Genomic DNA, 18,886 nt, shown 5'->3' on the forward strand with positions numbered 1-18,886 from the left:
TTTTTTGAGCTTCTTTCTGGGTGTTCTGTCCTTCATTGCAAGTGATGTATTGAAGTCTCCTAGTATGATTGTGGAGCTGTGTATCTCACTTTTCAATGCTGATAGAGTTTGTTTTACGTATCTTGCAGCTCTGTCATTGGGTGGATAAATATTTTATATGGTTATATCTTCCTGGTGTATTGTCCCTTTAATTATTATATAGTGTCCTTACTTACCCTTTGCGGTGGATTTAACTTTAAAGTCTTTTTTGTCTGAAATTAATATTGCCATTCCTGCTTTTTTTTTATTGTTGTTTGCTTGATATATTTTTTCCATCCTTTGAGTTTTAGTTTGTTTGTGTCTCTAAGTCTAAGGTGTGTCTCTTGTAGGCAGCATATAGAAGGATTGTGTTTTTTAATCCATTCTGCCACTCTCTGTCTCTTTATTGGTGCATTTAGTCCTTTTACATTCAGCATAATTATGGATAGGTATGAGTTTAGTGCAGTCATTCTGATATCTTTTTTGTGTGTTGTTGACAGTTTTTTTCCCCACTTAATTTTTTGTGCTGAGTAGTTCATATATTCTCTTTTCCTCTTATTCGTTGTTGTTGATTTTTTTTTTTTTCTGCTGAGTCTCCATTTTTTTCCTGTATTTTATTTTGATGAGTCTGATTGTTAGTCTCCTTTGTGGTTGCCTTAGTATTTACTCCTATTTTTCTAAGTTTCAACCTAAGTTTTATTTCTTTATATCACCTTGTCTTCCTCTCCGTGTGAAAGATATATGACTAGAAGTCTTAGTCCCTCTTTATTGTTTTAATATTGTCTTCTTTTACATAATGACATTGCTGTTTTGAGCATTTTTTTAATCTTGATTTTTTTTTTTCTGATTTCCCTATCTGGTTGACATCTGATTGCTCTGTCCAGTGTTCTAGTCTTGGGTTGATATCCGATATTATTGATTTTCTAACCAAAGAACTCCCTTTAGTAATTCTTGTAGTTTTGTTTTGGTTTTTATGAATTCCCTAAACTTCTGTTTATCTGGAAATGTCCTAATTTCACCTTCACATTTGAGAGACAGTCTTGCTGGTTATGTGATTCTTGGTTGGCAATTTTTTTTCCTTCAATGCTTTCTATAAGTCATCCCATTGCTTTCTTGCCTGCATGGTTTCTGCTTAGTAGTCTGAACTTATTCTTATTGACTCTGCTTTATAGGTGACTTTTCATTTACCCCTTGCTGCTCTTAAAATTCTCTTTATCTTTGGTTTTGGCAAGTTTGATTATAATATGTCTTGGGGACTTTCTTTTAAGATCTACCTTGTGTGGATTTCAATGTACATCTTGCACAGATATCTTCTCATCTTTCATGGTATCAGGGAAGTTTTCTGCCAACAAATCTTCAGCAATTGTATCTAAATTTTCTGTTTTACCTTCCTGTTCTGGTACTCCAATCTCTCAGAGGTTATTTCTCTTCATAGAGTCCCACAGGATTCTTAGGGTTTCTTCATTTTTTAAGAATTCTTCAAATTGGCTCACCAATTCTGCCTTCCACTTGTTCAATTCTGCTCCTCTGACTTTCTATTGAGTTGTCTAATTCTGTAATTTTATTGTTAATCTTCTGAATTTCTGATTGCTGTCTCTCCTTGGATTCTTTCAGCTTATTAAAATTTTTCATTACATTCTTGAATAACCTTTTTAATTTCTTCAGCTACTTTATCTGTGTGTTCCTTGTCTTCTTCTGTGTATTGCCTGATCTCCTTCCTAATCTCATTCCTGAAGTCTTAAAGAATTCTGTATATTAATCTTTTGTATTGTGCGTCAGGCAATTCCAGGAAGACACCTTTATCCAGAAGATGCCCTGATTCGTTGTTTAGAGACCTTGTTGAAGCGATCATGGTCTGCTTCTTTATGTGATTTGATATTGACTGTTGTCTCTGAGCCATCTATAAGTTATTGTATTAGTTTATATTTGCTTACTGTATCCTAGCTTCTTGCTTTGTTTTGTTTTGATATGCCCAAATAGGTCGCTTGAGTGAGCTAGCTTGATTATTTTCACCTTTAAAGCTCTAACGTCCTGTCAGCAGGGGGCTAGAGCTGTTATCAGGTATATCAGTCTAGGAGTCCATTCACTTTTCTTTTATGGATTCAGCTCAGGTGTCCAGGTAGTTGGTCATCAAGTATGTCGTATAGGCTCTGTCCACCAGTCTTAGAGGGGTAGGGGTGATTGGCATAGGTACCAGAATCTGGTTGCAGCAGGGGGTCATTCTCTAAACAAGTCAGAGGTCTGACACCCTTCCCCCAAGTGTTTGTGAGGAAAGCACATCCCTGTTCCCTAAAGTGCACAGGTGAGTGGTTTCTGCAGGTGGACCGTGGGCACCCAATGCTTTTGGTTGTAAGGACTGGGAGTTACCAGTTAACCATGGACCCCTATCACAGGTGGCTGGGTGTTCTGAGTGGAGGCACAAGTCCTTAGGCCCCTGAAGTGAGTAGGTGAGGACCCTGTTTAATAGGCAAAGTGGTGTTAAACATCTAACACCCACCTCTCCACTGCACAGCTGAAACAGTTGCAGTCTGCCAACAAGGGCCTGCTCTCCTGAAATAGGCCCACACAGGTCCATTCAGGGGGGAAAGGTATTCAAAGTTCGTGGACCATTTATTCCTGGACAGGAGTCACTTCTCTCCTGAGCTCCCCAAGTTAGTGGAGCTGGCAAATTATCTTTTCCCCCAACTGTGAATTTATTCCTTCTCCACGGCTGGGAGAATGGCTCAGAGCGCTTCGCAGAACCTTTCCCAGGCTTAGGGAAGTTGACAGGCACTGAAGCCAGCTTGGGGGCTGGAGGGCTTGTTAAAATGTACACAAGTACTTAGCTTTTGCTGAGAGCGCTGTTCTTCTCTGGTTCTGGAGGTGTGAGTAGGCTGTGTGGCTGGCTGTTTCTGTCTGAGGAAACTGTGGACTAACAGTACTGCCAGCATGCTGCAGTCACTCCTGGGAATTGTGCCTGCGGTATCCTGGCAATTCAGGTCTGGCAACTCCTCTCTGCTTCTGAACTGTCTCTCCTTTCCCCTGCTGCTCAGCCCATTTTCTAACTTTGTCTTTGATGTTCAGGGCTCCTAACTTGTCATAAATATAATCATTTCACTTGTTTCTTCGGGTCTTTGTTTTAAGAGGGATCACTGGAAAATTCGGCTACTCCACTACCTTGGCCCTGCCTACAGAACACTTTTTAAATACATTTTGTTATGCCAATTGACCTAGAAGCCCCCTGAACCATGGTCCCCAGACCCCTGTCCCTGCTACTCTGGCCTTTGAAGCATTTGGTTGTATTCAGGAAACTTCCTTGCTGTTGGTTTAGTCCAGTTATGCTGACCTCTCTCTCCTATATTGTGTGTTGTCTTTCCCTTTACCTAAAATAGTTCTTGTCTACTATAAGAATCTTTTAAAGCATGCTTTCTTTATTTTGTCCTTTGTGTTATTGTTGTCATAGACTTTGCCTTTATGTATGTTATAAAGCCCATAATACATTTGTATTATTTTTGCTTTAAACATTTAATTATCTTTTTTTGTGTGTGGTGAAAATATACATAACAAAACATTGGTCAATTCAACAATTTCTGCAATAATTCAGTGACACTGATTACATTCTTAATGTCGTATGCCCATTATCACTATCCTTTTGCAAATTATTCCACCAGCATTAACACAAAATCAGTCAATTATCTTTTAAAGCGATTTGAAAATGGGAAAAATGTCTTTTATGTTTATCTACATGTTTACCATTTTTGACAGTCTTCATTACTTTGTGCTGATTCAGATATTTATTTGGTATTATTTTTTGTCTGCTGACTATGAATTTTTCCATCTTTTGTTGGTGCCAATAAGCTTTTGTTTCACATTCATTGTTGAAAGTGTTTTCAACAATGAAGTATAGAATTCATTGAGTAGAGAACAGGATTCTTTTTTTTTTTTTCTTTAGCATTTTGAAGATGTTCCCTCTTTCCCTCCATGACCTGCATGATTTCTGATAAGATGTCTCCTTGCATTCTTCTGTGCGTAATGTATTTTTCCCATCTTTGTCTATTTTTAAGATTTTTCTCTGTATCACTGGTTTTCAACAGTTTTATCATGATGTGTCTTGGTATAGTTTTCTATATTTTTCTTTTTGAGTTTTGTTGAGCTTCTTGATGTGTGTCTTTCTAGTTTTCATCATATTTAAAAACTTTTAGGTCATTGTTTCTTCAAATATTTTTATATTTGAAATAACAATGTATTATAAGATTTGTAATAGCTATTTTTATTTTGAAGCCCTGGCAGCCCAGTGGGTAAGGAGTTTGGCTATTACCTAAAAGGTCAGCTGTTGAAGTCCATGAGCCACTCCTTGGAGACCCTATGGGGCAGTTCTCCTCTGCCCTATAGGATCACTATGAGTCAGAATTGACTTCATGGCAACTTTTTTTTTTTTTTTTCATTTTTATTTTAAAGTATTTCCAATTTTATTGTGGTCAAAATAATAACGGGCAAAGCCTCCATTGCAAGGGCCTTGAGTTCCACCGGAAGGACTTTACATTTCATCCTGTAAACACTGGGGAGCCACAAACGGTTTTATTCAGGAGACTAAACTAATCTGCCCTGATTTTTCAGGAACCTCACAATGGTGATCACAGTGGACAGATGAGTCTAGCAGAAGGAAGTACAGGAAGTGACTTTGGGGTTGCAATGATTCAGGTAAGGGAACATGAAGGAGGGTTAATGGGATGGAGAAGAAGGACAGGTTGAAAAAATGTTTTTTGAAGAAAAATCCATAGGATTTGGTAAGTTTTTGGATTGAAGGGTGAGATGGTGTGGGGAGGAGGGGGATAAAATAGAGAAGATTGCAATTTGAAAGCCTAGGTAGCTAGTCTTGTGGTCGTTATTTTTATTATTCCACTAAATGGATTTTTCCTCCACAAAAGACAAAAAGGTTGGTATGATAGAATTTGAAATGGCTTATAGCTGTAGATGGGATGGGACTCTGAAAATAAGTGGGAGGGAAGAGGGAAGGTAGTATTATTTTGCATTAAATGTGTACCTGGCATTGGCTTATGCAATTGTCGTTTATAGTGAGGTATAGCTTCTGTTGGTAGATTTGGAGCATCCCACTTTCATGTACCTATTTGCATTCATGAATGTACATGGAAAGAAAGAAAGGCTCCAGGGCTCCCTCCTCTCCCCTCCCCTCCCTCTTGAGGATTAAGGATAACCTTTTGTCTTGTTGGTCTTTGCTGGATTATACAGAGTATGGGAGCTAATGTGGAGTCTCTGAAGGGGAAATTACCCCAGGGGTGGTAGAATCTGGATGGGAGCACTTGATTCCCCTAGAAGAGTGCATCTGGCAAAGGGAAGGGAGGGCCTATCTTCTGTAAGAAGTAGTGGCCTCTCAGAAATGAATCTGTGCAGGTTCTACACATTTTTCTGTTGGGGCTTTTCATGGACACACTGACCTTTGGCTACAAGCAGAAACTGAAGCAACCAAGGCAAGTACATGAGGCGACCAGAAACAGACTATAGCTGGACTATAGTTGGACATGGGCAGCTTGAGGACTAGGATGCCTGGTGTTCAGGTCTGTGAGAAATACAGAGACATAGTGTAACACAAATGTGATCTAACTTGCTTTGCTGTCATGTGGCCTCCTCCTTTCAGGCTGGCAAAAACCCTGGTTGTGAGGAAACTGAGACTCAATGACTTACTAACAAGTACAAGGCAGGTGGGAGGCAGAATCGGTATTTAAGCCTTGGGCCTGAAACAGGGCTTTGAACTGGTTTGAACGTGTTCAGTCATGGCCAGTGAAGCGGAACCAGAACAGATCCAAAATTTCAAAAATATAGGTGATTCATAACCAGAATGGGAAAAATTACCCCTGAAATTGGAGACTCTGAAGAGTCCTTTCAGAAGCCTGATGTGTAAGATTGAAGTATTGCCAGAACTGAGGAGGGTGACATACATGCAAAGCGCTTTGCCACTCTGCGTAGAATTCTATGGGCAAGAGGTTTGGTTGCTGTGCAATGCATGCACTGCCCTTGTTTTCTAAGGGGGAGATTAAGTTTCTAGTTGGTCTTCCAACAGTAATTTTTCCCATTCATGTTATGGTTCTGGGTCACCTGTCTCAGTCATCTATTGCTGCTATAAGAGAAATACCACAAGCGGATGGCTTTAACAAAGAGAAATTTATTCTCTCACAGTGTAGAAGGCTAAGGTCTTATGCTGGGTTCTCTAGAGAAGCAAAACCAGTAAAGTGTATGAATATATATATATATCAAACAAAAACCAAACCCAGTGCCGTCAAGTTGATTCCAATTCATAGTGACTCCATTAATATATATAGAGAGAGAGATTTATATCAAGGAAATGGCTCATGCGATTGTAGAGGCTGGAACGTCCCAAGTCCATGGATCAGGATAGAGGCTTCTCTTGGTTCACATAGCTGCAGGGGCTGGGGAACTCAACATCAGCAGGTCGGAGAGCAGGGCTTCTGCTCACAGGCTGTGAAGATCAATGAATCCCAAGATCGGCAGATAAGTTGATAGCTCAAGTCCCAAGAGCCTAAGATCAGACGAACAGGAGGCAGCCGCAGGATCCAGAGCAAGCAAAAGCCAGTATGTCTGCTTAAATTCAGATTCAGGCCATGACCTCAAGGAAACTTTCTTTCAACTGATTGGCTACTCACAGCAGAGTCCATCATGGGGATGATCACATACAAACACTGGGAATCATGGCCAAGGCAAGTTAACACACAATCTTAACCATCACAGCTAGAAATCTGAATTCAGGTTGCCAGGTCCAGGCGAAGGCCTTTTCTCTCTGTCAGCTCGGGAGAAAGTCCTTGTCCTGAGCTTCTCAGTGCAGGAACCCCTGATCCAAAAGATGTACTATTCTCCTGCCTCCTGTTTCTTGGTGGTATGAGGTCCCCCTGTCTCTCTGCTCACTTCTCTCTTTTACATCTCAAAAGGGATTGAGTTAAGACCCAACCCAATCTTGTAGATTGAGTCTTGCCTCATTAACATAACTGCTTCAATCCTGCCTCATTAACATCATAAAAAAATGCATTGCTGTTGAATCGATTCCAACTCATAGAGACCAATAGAGGTAGGATTTACAACACATAGGAAAATCACAACAGATGACAAAATGATGGACAATCACACAATACTGGAATTCGTGGCCTAGCCAAGCTGACACATTTTGGGGGAACAAAATTCAATCCATTACACCACCCAAATTTTACTAATTCAGATCTGTTCTGATGTTGCCTCCTCAGCCATGATTGACTTGGTATAACCGGTTTGAAGCCCTCGTCTGAAGCCAGAGCCAGGACAGACTCACCACCTACACCAGAAAGGCTTCACAGTAGAGCATAAGGGGGACTCATTTCAGTCCTAGAGGCCATTTTTGGGGCAAGGGAAAGAGCACAAAATTGTGGCATAAGAATCTAAAATGTGATTTGATAGGGGGTGCCCGGATTTGAACCGGGGACCTCTTGATCTGCAGTCAAATGCTCTACCTCTGAGCTACACCCCATGTGATGTGAGTAGTACCTAAAATGCCTTTATAACTGCTACCACCCAGTCCTTTCATCCATGGATGCTCCTGGGCTCTCCCCTCAGGCCCTAGGTGAGACATCCACCCCCCTGCAGCCTGGATCCTCCCTGCCATGACTCATTCCTCACTCACTGGTTCACTGTGAACATTCATCACGTTACATACTTACCTGCCAGGTAGATCCCTTTCTAGAGTTCCTCTTCATCAAAACTTCACTTTTGAGTCCTGCAGTGGAATGCTAGCTGCAAGGTCTGTTGCCACTGATAACTTAGCATGACCGTAGTCCCTTCTCTGCCCTCCCATCCAGGACAGCTGAGGCCCAGAAAGGTGAGTGGCCTTTACCCCTTGAATCAGGCAGGAGTCAGCCTGGAATAAGAATTTTTCAGGACTCCCATTCTCTTACTTCCTTCATGTGCCTGATTCAACCTGCCAAGCTCTGTTGTTTTTGCAATTTCATGCCACCATTAGCACTCTTCCTTTTCCTCTGATCCTCATACCCAAGGCTACAGGGTCTTGCCTGTCATGGGGGGTTGGTGGAGATAGGCAGAGCCCCCTGGCTCACAGAAAAGCTGCATTGGTATAGCAGGCCAGCTGGAGTGGCTGAGACAGGGCCATCAAATGGGGACCAGGGACCTTTCCTTAACAGCCCAGTGCCTCTGCCAGGTTCTACAATCCAGGACACTCCTGGCCCTGGATGTACATCTTTCCCTGGATACGCCACCCCACTTCTGTTTCCAATAATCAAGTGGATAGGATGATATGTTCTGTGAAAACCAGTCATCCTCTTTCCCAGCCACTCTTGTCATTGCCCAGTGGGCTCATGAAAAAAAGTGGCTATGGTGGCAGGGATGGAGATTATGCATGGGCTCAGCAACTTGGATTCCCACTCAACACGGCTAACTTGGCTACAGCCATTGCTGAGTGCCCAATCTACCAGCAACAGAGACCAACACTGAATCCCGTATATGGCACCATTCCTCAAGGTGATCAATCAGCAACCTGCTGGCATTTTGATTACTTTGAACTGCTTCCATCATGGAAAGGGCAGTGTTTCCTTCTTACCGGAATAGACACTCTGGGTACGAACTTACCTTCCCTGCACGCAATGCCTCTGTCAAAGTTAGCATCTGTGGCCTCACAGAACGCCTTATCCACCTACCCTCATGGTATTCTGCACAGAATTGTCTCAGATCAAGGGCCACAATTCATAGCAAATGAAGTATGGCAATGGGCCCATTCTCATGAAATTCACTGGTCTTATCATGTTCCCCATCATCCTGAAGCAGCTGATTTGATAGAATGATGGGGTGGCCTTTTAAAGACAAGGTCACAACATCAGCTATGTGTCAACACTATGCAAGTGTCTTAGCTACCTAGTGCTGCTATAACAGAAATACCACAAACGGATAGCTTTAACAAAGATAAATTTATTCTCTCACAGTCTAAGAAACTAAAAGTCTGAATTCAAGGTGTCAGCTCCAGGGGAAGATTTCCTCTCCCTGTAGTTCTGGGACAAGGAACTTGTCATCAATCTTCCTAGTTGAGAAGCTTCTCAGCGTAGGGATCCCAGGTATAAAGGAGGTGCTATTCTGGCTCTTGTTTCTAGGTGGTGGGAGGTACCCATGTCTCTGCTTTTTTCTTTCTTTTGTATCTCAGAAGTGATTGGCTTAAAACACAAACTAATCTTGTAGATTTAGTCCTGCCTCATTAACATTTCTGCCAATAATTCCACCTCGTTAACATCATAGAGGTAGGTTTTACACACATAGGAAAATCACATCAGATCACAAAACGGTTGACAACACACAATACTAGGAATTATGGCCTAGCCAAGTTGACATATATTTTGGGGGGACTCAATTTAATCCATGAAAGCAGGGTTGGGGCAGTGTTCTCCAGGAGGCTGTACATACCCTAAACCAGCATCCAATATATGGTGTTGTTTCTACCATAGCCAAGGTTCATGGTTCCAGGAAACAAGGGGTAAAGATGGGAGTGGCACCACCCACTCTTACAGCGAGTGACCCATTCACAAAATTTTTTCTTCTTGTCTCTACTACCGTATGCTCTTCAGGAGTAGAGGTCTTAGTTCCAAAGCGAGGAATGCTCCCACCTGGAGATACAACACGTATTCCACTGAACTGAAAGTTAAGAATGCCACCTGGTTACTTTGGGCTCCTCACGCCTCTGGATCAACAGCCAATGAAGGGAATTACCATATTGGCTGGTGTGACCGACTATGACTACCAACAGGACGTTTGATATTGCATAATAATGTAAAAAAAGTATTCTGGAATACAAGGGATCCCTTAGGATTTTCTTAATACTACCATGCCCTGTGATTATTATCAACGAAAACTGCAGCAATCCAATTCTGACATGACCACTAATGGCCCGGATCCTTCAGGAATAAAGCTTTGAGTTACCCCACCAAATAGAGAATCACAGCCAGCTGAGGTGCTTGTTGTGGGTAAAAGGATATGGAATGGGTGTTGAAAGGAGGTAGTTCTAAAAACAGTTAAGACCACGTGAAATGAGGACTGTTATTGTTATGAGTATTTCTTACATGTATGTGTGTGCTTCAAATATTTTTTTGTTTTCTTCAGTTACGAAATATAAGGAGTAAATGGGGCTAGTGTGTTTTTGGTTGTATGCATGTTCATTATAGCATGTTAAGCACAAGTATGACTTTGTAATTGTCTTTATTTAGAGGTTGTGTATAGTTTAAGGAGATGTGTACAGGTGCCAAGGTGACAAGGGGTGGACTATGATGGTTAAGGTTGTGTGTCACTGTGGCTGTGCCTGATTCTTAGTGGTTTGGCAGTTATGTAATGATGCAGACTGGCAATTAAGTAAAGATGTAGTTTGGCAGTTATGTATTGATGTAATTTGGTAGTGATGTGGTAATGTAGTCATCCTTCATGATGTGATCTGATATGATCAATCAGTTAGAAGGGGAGATTCCTCTGGGTTTGGCCTACATCCAGTATATATATGGACATTCTGGCAAAGCTCAGTTGCTTGCTCTGGACCCTGCATCCAGCTTGTCGTCATCTGACCTTCAGTTCTTTGACTTCAGCTAGCTGTCTACCATATTGTCTATCAGTTTTGGGATTCATCAGCCTCTGCAGCCCATGATCCAGCAATCAACCATCTGACCTGCTGATTTGGGCTTGTCAACCCCTACAACTACATTACTCAGGAGAAGTCTCCAGCCTGACCCCTGGCCCTTGACCCACGGACTTGCATTCCATTTGTCACATGTTTCTTTGATTTTTTGGCTCTTGCCTTCTTTTACATTAACTAGGATTTTTCTCATTTCACTTGTTTTCTCTACTAGCCCACATCCTCCATTCTCTTCCCCATTTTTACTTACCAAAACCACAATTTTTAAAATGATACAATAGAAATTCCTGTATGCAAATTTTAAAAGTCTAGCATTAATCAATATCTGTTTTCTTCTCCCAAATTATAGGGAATACCTTATGACACTTTAAACCTAATGCCCCTTTCTTTACGTTATTGTTGACCAGTATTTTAGTTCTATCTTTTAAAAAAATTTGCAAGATAGACATTAATATTGTATTAAATTATCAATGACTTTTGGAATTATTGTATATATACCAATGTATTTGTCAGTATTTCTTCTGGTATCTCAGATCTCCCATCGGGGATCATTTTACTTTACCCTAAAGTATTTGGAATTTTCTCCAGTGATGGTTTGTTGTTAGTAAACTCTCTAAGTTTTGTCTGTTCATGAAGAATAATTTAGCTGGGAATAGAATTCTAAGTTAGCTACCAAATTCTCTCAACATATTGAATGTATTAGTGAACTATCTTCTGGCTTCTCTTGCCACTGTTGACAAGTCAGCCTGCAGTTGAACTATTGCCCTCTTTTAGGTTATCTCAGGTTTCTCTCTGACTGCCTTCAAAGGACAGAGTCCTTACACTCAGCCAGAAGCTCAAAGTATACCTTATAGAGCATGGAGACCAGTGAGAGGAGAATGGGAAGAATAGAGGAGTAGGGGCTAGGGTCAGCACATCACCTGAGATTGAGCTGCTCTCCTCAGGGAGTCCTCTGACTCCTCATTCTTTGCAAGAAGACTCAGCAAGGGGAGAGAAGAATGGAACTCCTTTATCAATTTGTTGACTGAAAAGCTAGGGGGCACCCAGATTTGAACTGGGGACCTCTTGATCTGCAGTCAAATGCTCTACCCCTGAGCTATACCCCCTGGTATGCTACAAAAAAAAAAAAAAAACTTGTGAGGGACAAATAACACACTTCTCCTGTGCAGCCACACCCACAGACTCTGGCAGAGATGCTCCTTCAGGATGTTTTTCCCAGCCCTGCTTTTCTATTAACTCATCTCCCTACCATAGAGGAAACAACAGGTTCACTTTTCCCTCCCCCCTACAACTTCCTCATCCTTAGTACCTTGGTGAGGACAGTAATCTGGGGGAACATTCACCTCTCAGCTGGAAGGATCTATAGTGACATCTATGTTGTTTTGTTTGTTCATTTTTTTTGTTGTTTCTTGATGAGTACCTGAAAATAGAGACTCCAAATGACCAATGGCCTGGCCAAGGGTGCGACTTCTCAAAGACAGAACCCATAGTCACATGTCTGTATACTGGATCATAGCTTTTCCCACAAAACCACACTCTAGGGCACAGGCTGACCTTCTGTCTATCATCTCAATGTGTGTTCAACCTTTTTATCTCATGGTTGAGAGGAGTGTTCTGAAATAATGATTGAAAAAGTTACTGGCTCTAAGCTCCAGAGTCACCCTTCTGTGCTCTGCTTTGTGATATTCGTTCTGGGAATCTGCCTCCCATGGTGCTTCTTTGATTGGTGGCTTTCTTATTGGTCTGCCAACAGGACACTTGAGGGGCACTGGAGTGCATGATGACGAAGAGAGCACTTGTTCCTTCCTTTCTGTGTGTATTCCTGCCAGTGTAACCCCCCAGCAGTGACAGCTCATCCCAGTAGCAGCAATGACTCCAGTTTGCAGCATTTCACCAACAAGGCCAGCTTCATCAAGCTTTCTCAGGGAAAATGGCACCTCTTTAGAGGCCTGGGTTCCTGCTCCCCCAGGATCCTCACTGAAGCATCTACTTTTTTTGTACATTGAGCTTCTTCCATTTATTCCCCGGCCCTGGGTTTGTACATGCTTCTGCAGCAAATGTATTCATGATACTTACTCTCTCTTTTTACCCTTTCAAATCTCTAATTCCTGGTTAACAATGTTTATATTAAGTTCTTTCTATTAAAATAACTAGTAAAGTTTTTAATCTTCTGATTGGACTCTGGCTGATTCAGAAGTTGATGCCAGTGTGTTCCCTGTAAATTGTCCCTCAAAGAGGGTACGGGGAGTGGCTTAGATCTTGTCTTTGGACTTCAGTACTGTGCTGAATGCCTCACTAAAACTCGAATAATAGCAATTGAACATAAACAGTCTGATTAATAGACTCCATCTAGCCTCCTTCCTTGAATATTAAATGTACCATGGACAGCCAGAAGAATGGACATATCTGTCTTGGAAGAATTATAACAAGAATGTTTTTTAGAAGTGAGGATGGCAAGACTTCTTTTCATGTTGCACATGTTATCGGGCGGAACCAGTCCCTGGAGAATGACATCATGCTTGGTAAAGTGGAGGGCCGGTGAAAAAGAGGAAGACCCTCAATGAGATGGCTTGACGAAGTGACTGCAAAAATGGATTCAAACAGAGCAATGATTGTGAGAATATGGGGGACCTAGCATTGTTTCATTCTGTTGTACATAGGGCTGCTATGAGTCGGAACTGACTTGATGGAACCTAACAACAACAACAACAACGTCTCCTCCTTTAAGAGGACTAGAATGTGGTCTCTGGAAAATTCAATACTGTGACTCAAAAAGGAAGAGGAAACCCTCAAAGGGGGAACCTGGATTTGAACCAGAGGCCTCTTGATCTGCAGTCAAATGCTCTACCACTGAGCTATACCCCCTTTGGTTCAGGGCAATATGTAGTTAGTACTCCTTTACATTTCCGCTTAAACTTAGCTTGTTCATTTTGACTTAGCAGAGAGCTACTAGTCCTGTTCAACTTTAAATGGACCCCCTTACTGCCATAACTATCCACCCTTTCCAAATTCACACTGCCTCAACTTGGTACCAGCATGGAAGGTCACCAAAGTTTCCATTTGAGACAACAAAGCCTGTACTTGGCTTGGTATATAGGCAGAAGATGAAGACCAGAGAGGAGGTTCTGCTTGCTGAATAAGGACTAGAACTCTAACTGCCAGAATTTCAGTAAAGATCACTTTCCAACAACAGCCCACAGTGTGGGACCAATACAACCTTCTCTCCCACCTCTCCTCCAAAGTCCTATCTTTTTAAAGCATCTGAATTTCCAACTTTTGCTTTAGCTTTTTGTCTCATTTATTCAATCCTTCACTTCTGACTTATCTCCTCCTTCAGGGATTCCCTTTTAACTCCCTCTCTATCCATGCCCAAGTTAATTAAAAAAAAAAAAATTTTTTTTTCTTTCCCTCTCATCACCAGGTCACTCTTTCATCTATCTTCCCAAGTCAATCTCAGAGAATTGATTGATCCTAAAAAAAAATTTTTTTTTTTTAAGGGAGGTGTGTCACTATGGATAGGAGGGGTACTATGTATCAATTATTTATAGCTGCGTAACAAAATGCCAGTTGTGGTCAAGTTGATGCCAACTCATACGACCCTATGTGTGTATCTTTAAAAAGTAAATGTTTGTTATAGCATGTTGTTTCGGAGATTCAGTAAACTCATGGAGTGGCTTAGATGGATTTTGCCCCAAAATTCTCTCTTAAGGTTGCAGATGAGATGTCATGTTGGATTGGAGTCATCGGAATACCTGAGGAGGGCTGAAAGAACAACTCTAAGATTGCTTACTCTCTTGGTTGTTAGAAAGAGAACTCAGTTGCTCACTGACTGTTGGCCGAAGTTCTCAATTCCTCACCATGTGGACGTCTTCACAGGACTTCTTAATGTGTCTGTTTTCTTTACCCATGTATTGACCAGTTCTGGCATTCTTCGTTACTTTGTGCAAACCCAGATTTTCATTAGGCAAAGTTTTCTTTCTTCTTGATCAACTTCCTTTAACATTTCTTGTAGGACATGTCTGCTGTTGAATTCTCTCCATTTTTGTTGGTCTGAAAATATATTTGCTCTACCTTCATTGTTGAAAGGTATTTTCTCTGAGTATAGAACTCACTGTGTAAAGAAATAACAGTTTCTTTTTTTTTCCTTTTAACATTTTTAAGATGTTCCTTTTTACCCTCTTGCCTTGCCTGGCTTCTGATGAAAAGTTTGCTTTTTTATATTTTTCTGTGTGTAATATATATTTTTTCCAGTCTCTGACTCTTTTTAATGTATTTCCTTTTTATCACTGGTTTCTAGCATTTTATTATGCTGTGCCTAGCTATGCTTTACCTTATACCTATTGTGCTTGGGATTTGTTGAGATTATTATTTGTGGATTTCTAGTTTTCTTCCAATTTGAAAAATTTTGGAGCCATTATTTCTCCAAATATTTTTGCTGTTTCTAGCCTACTGTTCTCTTCATCTGGGACTTCATATACATATATATTGGACTACTTGATATTGTCTCACAGCTCACTCTGGGGATATATATTAGCAAAGCTTTGTATTTTTTTAGGTGTGTAAGCCATTTCATCCTGAGTTATAGAGTATATGTGCCTCCTGGAACATGCTAAGATTTGACCCTAGTTATAGGTCTATAGCATTGATCTAGATGAGTTCTTTCTACATACTAGATACATATCCAATCTTTATCATATGTGTTGCAAAATTTCGAGTCTCTTGTTTATAAATTTTTTGTCATATAAAAATAAAAATGTTTATAAACTCATATTTATCTATCTTTTATAATTTGTGCTTTTTTTGGGTTGCATTTAAGAAATCCTTTCCTGGGTTATGTATATATACATATTCTTGTAAAAGTTTAACTTTGAATTTAAATTCAAAAGTTTAACTTTGAAAATCCATACTTTTTTTTTTTTTTCAATGGAATGAGACAGGAGTAGTACATTATATTTTTCTTTAGGAAATCAATTTTCCCAGGACCATTTATTGTATAATCCACCGTTTGCCCACTGATTAGTGACACCACTCAGGTTTTATATCTGAAGATCACGCTTCATCTTCTAGAGCAGCACTATCCATTAAAAATATAATGTCAGCCACAAATATAAGCTACATATATCATTTTGTATTTTCTAGTCACCACATTAAAAAATCATTGAAATAAATTTTGATGATATATTTTATTTAACACAACATATCTAGAATATTATCATTTCAACATGTAATTAATATTAAAAATTATTTAACAACTAACAAACTACCCAATTAAAAAATGGGCAAAGTATTATTCACAATAGTCAAAGGGTGGAAAGAGCTCAAATGTTCATCAACAGATGAACACACTAACAGAATGTGGTAAAAAAAAAAAAATGGGCAAAGTACTTGAAAAGACATTTCACCAATGAAGATATACTGAGTGGCCATCTAAGATACAACTACTGATCTTTACTTATTCACAGCAAAAGAGAAAGAAGGAAACCTGATACTCTGTGACGAAACTAGTCTATAGGACTGTCTACACGAACCCATGGCCTCTTCTACTCCAAGATCAGAAGAACTAGATGGTACTTGACTACCACTACCAATAATTTTGATCAGGACCACAATAGATGAATCCTGACAGAATGGGAGAAAAATTTGGAACAGACCTCAAATTATTAAAAAGTTCTGACTTACTGGACTGATAGAGACTAGAGGACTCACCGAGACTCTTGTCCTAAGATGCTCTTTAAGCCTTGAACTGAACCTATCCTCCAAGGTCAGCTTTTAGCTAAATAGTAAATTGGCTCACAAAATAAAGAACATCACCCATGAGTATTGCACTTCTTTAAAAAATCACCTATCTGAGGCCAAATTGTCAGCAATTACTTTATAGCAAAGATGTGAAGGTAAGGGGGCAGGGAAACTAGATTACTGGAAATGGAACAATCAGAACAGAAATAAATGAGAATGTTGACACCTTGTGAAGAATGCTACTAATGTTGTGGAATAATTTGTGTAGACATCATTGAACAGGAACACAATTTGCTGTGTAAATTTTCACCAAAAACTCAGTAAAATATTGTTTTTTTAAAAAAGAAGAAATACAAATGGACAATAGGCACAAGAAAAGATTCTCAATAACATTAGTCATTGGGGAAATGTAGTTTGTGGATTCATAATTCAAAAGCTGTGTGACCGTACATGGCTGCCCTCCCAACACTGACCACTGTTCCGTCTATATAGACCTATCATGTAAACGTCTGCTGCTTTTCAGCATTAATGAAATAGTTTTCACACTTGATGAATTGGTGTGATTTCACTTCTGTTTGATTATCAGGGAGCTCAGAGATAGGTTTTGTATACACCAGTAGTAACTTGTCCTAACCTAGGCTCTCTGGAATAGTTATTTACTTCCTTTTACCTACTCTCTTAAATGTTCAGTGCTTGCCTTTTCTTGTTTGATCTTTGAAGTTTTATTGGGAGCTGCCTCAATTCTATTTTTTGAAGCAAGCTTGGTATAAACAAATAAAATCCTGATGGTAATAATTAGGCACAAGGGAAACACTGAGGAAGCCGAGGGCAGACACCTCTACTCCTCCAGGAAATGATTATGGCTGAGGTAGATATGAAACATATGGAAAATGTTATAAGTGAAACACTTAAGTCTTTACTACTTGTTGGAAACTTTGGCTACATGAGGCCGAGTGTATAGGGTAGCAGGGAGCTGTACTTATACTAGCTGTCTCAGGGAGTAAAAGAGATATGACACAGGGGGCACCTGGATTTGAACCAGGGACCTCTTGATCTGCAGTCAAATGCTCTACTACTGAGCTATACCCCCACACGCCCATCCTTCCTTAGTAAAGATTCTTTCATAATTGCTGTCACACCCAAGGTGCTTTCATCATCATCCAGTGTCTCTCTAGGGAGCTACCTGAGCTTCTCCTCTTAACCCACTTTTACACCTGTCAGAATCTGCTTTTCTCCTCCAGAGTCTTCCTACCTCGCCCATCTGAATAGCCCTCTTCTCCGAGCACTTCTCACCACCTCCCTTATTATTACTATTACTGGGTCACAAGATGAACTCCACCCATTCTCCTCAATATCTAATACTTTGTCTTTTTAAATTTTTCTCCGTCTCTCCCTCACTGTTTTGGTTTCCTTTTCCTGGACTGTGATGAAGGCTCTCAATGGCTTAGCTTACTCCTGGGCAGGCATGTGGCCAATAAAGGTGCAGTCCCAGCATTTGGTGGAAGGGGAGTGGGCAAGGGCAAATCCAGATTTCAGTATAGCTGGACTGGGCACTGAGCCTAATTGTTCTGGAATTCACAGAGCTCCTGCTTTATAGAAATCAATTTTTAATATTGAGCCATCATTGCAGTTGTGTTTTGAGCCCTTCTTTGCTAAGTGGTTAGTACCTTTGGATAAGATTTTCTATTATTTATTTAGTTTATTGTAAAGTGATAGTGGCCTATAGATTTCTTCTTGTTATATGCTGGTCTTATGTCCACCACACATCTGTCAGTTTGTTGTACTTTAGGGGCTTGTGTGTTGCTGTGATGCTGCAAGCTGTGCCACTGATATTTAAACACCAGCAGAGTTACCCATGAAGTGCAGGTTTCAGCTGAGCTTCTGCACTAAGACAGACTAGGAAAAAGGGCCTGGCGGTCTACTTCTGAAAGGAATTAGCCAGTGAAAACCTTATGAATAGCAGCGAAACATTTGTGCCAGAAGATGAGCTACTCAGGTTGGAAGGCACTCAAAAGACGACTGGGAAAGAGCTGCCTCCTCAAAGCAGAGTCCACCTTAATGACATAGATGTAGTCAAATTTTCAGGACCTTCATTTGCTGATGTGGCACAAGTGAAAATGAGAAGAAGCAGCTGCAAATATCCATTAATAATTGGGATGTGGAATGTACAAGTATGAATCTAGGAAAATGGGAAATTGTCAAAAATGACCAGAAATGCATAAAGATCCATATTCTAGGCATTAGTGAGCTGAAATGCACTGGTATTGTCAATTTTGAGTCAAATAATCATGTGATCTACTATGCTGAGATTAATAACTTGCAGAGGAATGGTATTGCATTCATCATCAAAAAGAACATTTCAAGATCTGTCCTGAAGTACAACGCTGTCAGTGATAGGATAATATCCATATGCCTGCAAGGAAGACCATTTAATATGACTGTCTTAGTTATCTGATGCTGCTATAACAGAAATAC

At 40.3% G+C, this 18,886-nt stretch overlaps 4 non-coding genes across 4 annotated transcripts; all 4 read right to left on the bottom strand.

Moving 5' to 3' along the window:
- Positions 1-7,456: 7,456 nt before the first annotated feature.
- Positions 7,457-7,528, bottom strand: TRNAC-GCA (transfer RNA cysteine (anticodon GCA)). The gene has a single exon. It is a non-coding gene; the product is annotated as a tRNA-Cys (tRNA).
- Positions 7,529-11,709: 4,181 nt separating this feature from the next.
- On the bottom strand, positions 11,710-11,781 carry TRNAC-GCA (transfer RNA cysteine (anticodon GCA)). The gene has a single exon. It is a non-coding gene; the product is annotated as a tRNA-Cys (tRNA).
- A 1,687-nt stretch (positions 11,782-13,468) lies between these two features.
- Positions 13,469-13,540, bottom strand: TRNAC-GCA (transfer RNA cysteine (anticodon GCA)). The gene has a single exon. It is a non-coding gene; the product is annotated as a tRNA-Cys (tRNA).
- Positions 13,541-17,429: 3,889 nt separating this feature from the next.
- TRNAC-GCA (transfer RNA cysteine (anticodon GCA)) lies at positions 17,430-17,501 on the bottom strand. The gene has a single exon. It is a non-coding gene; the product is annotated as a tRNA-Cys (tRNA).
- Positions 17,502-18,886: the final 1,385 nt, after the last annotated feature.

Source organism: Elephas maximus, chromosome 3 (genome assembly GCF_024166365.1).
Source record: "Elephas maximus indicus isolate mEleMax1 chromosome 3, mEleMax1 primary haplotype, whole genome shotgun sequence".
Classification (NCBI taxonomy): Eukaryota; Metazoa; Chordata; class Mammalia; order Proboscidea; family Elephantidae; genus Elephas; species Elephas maximus.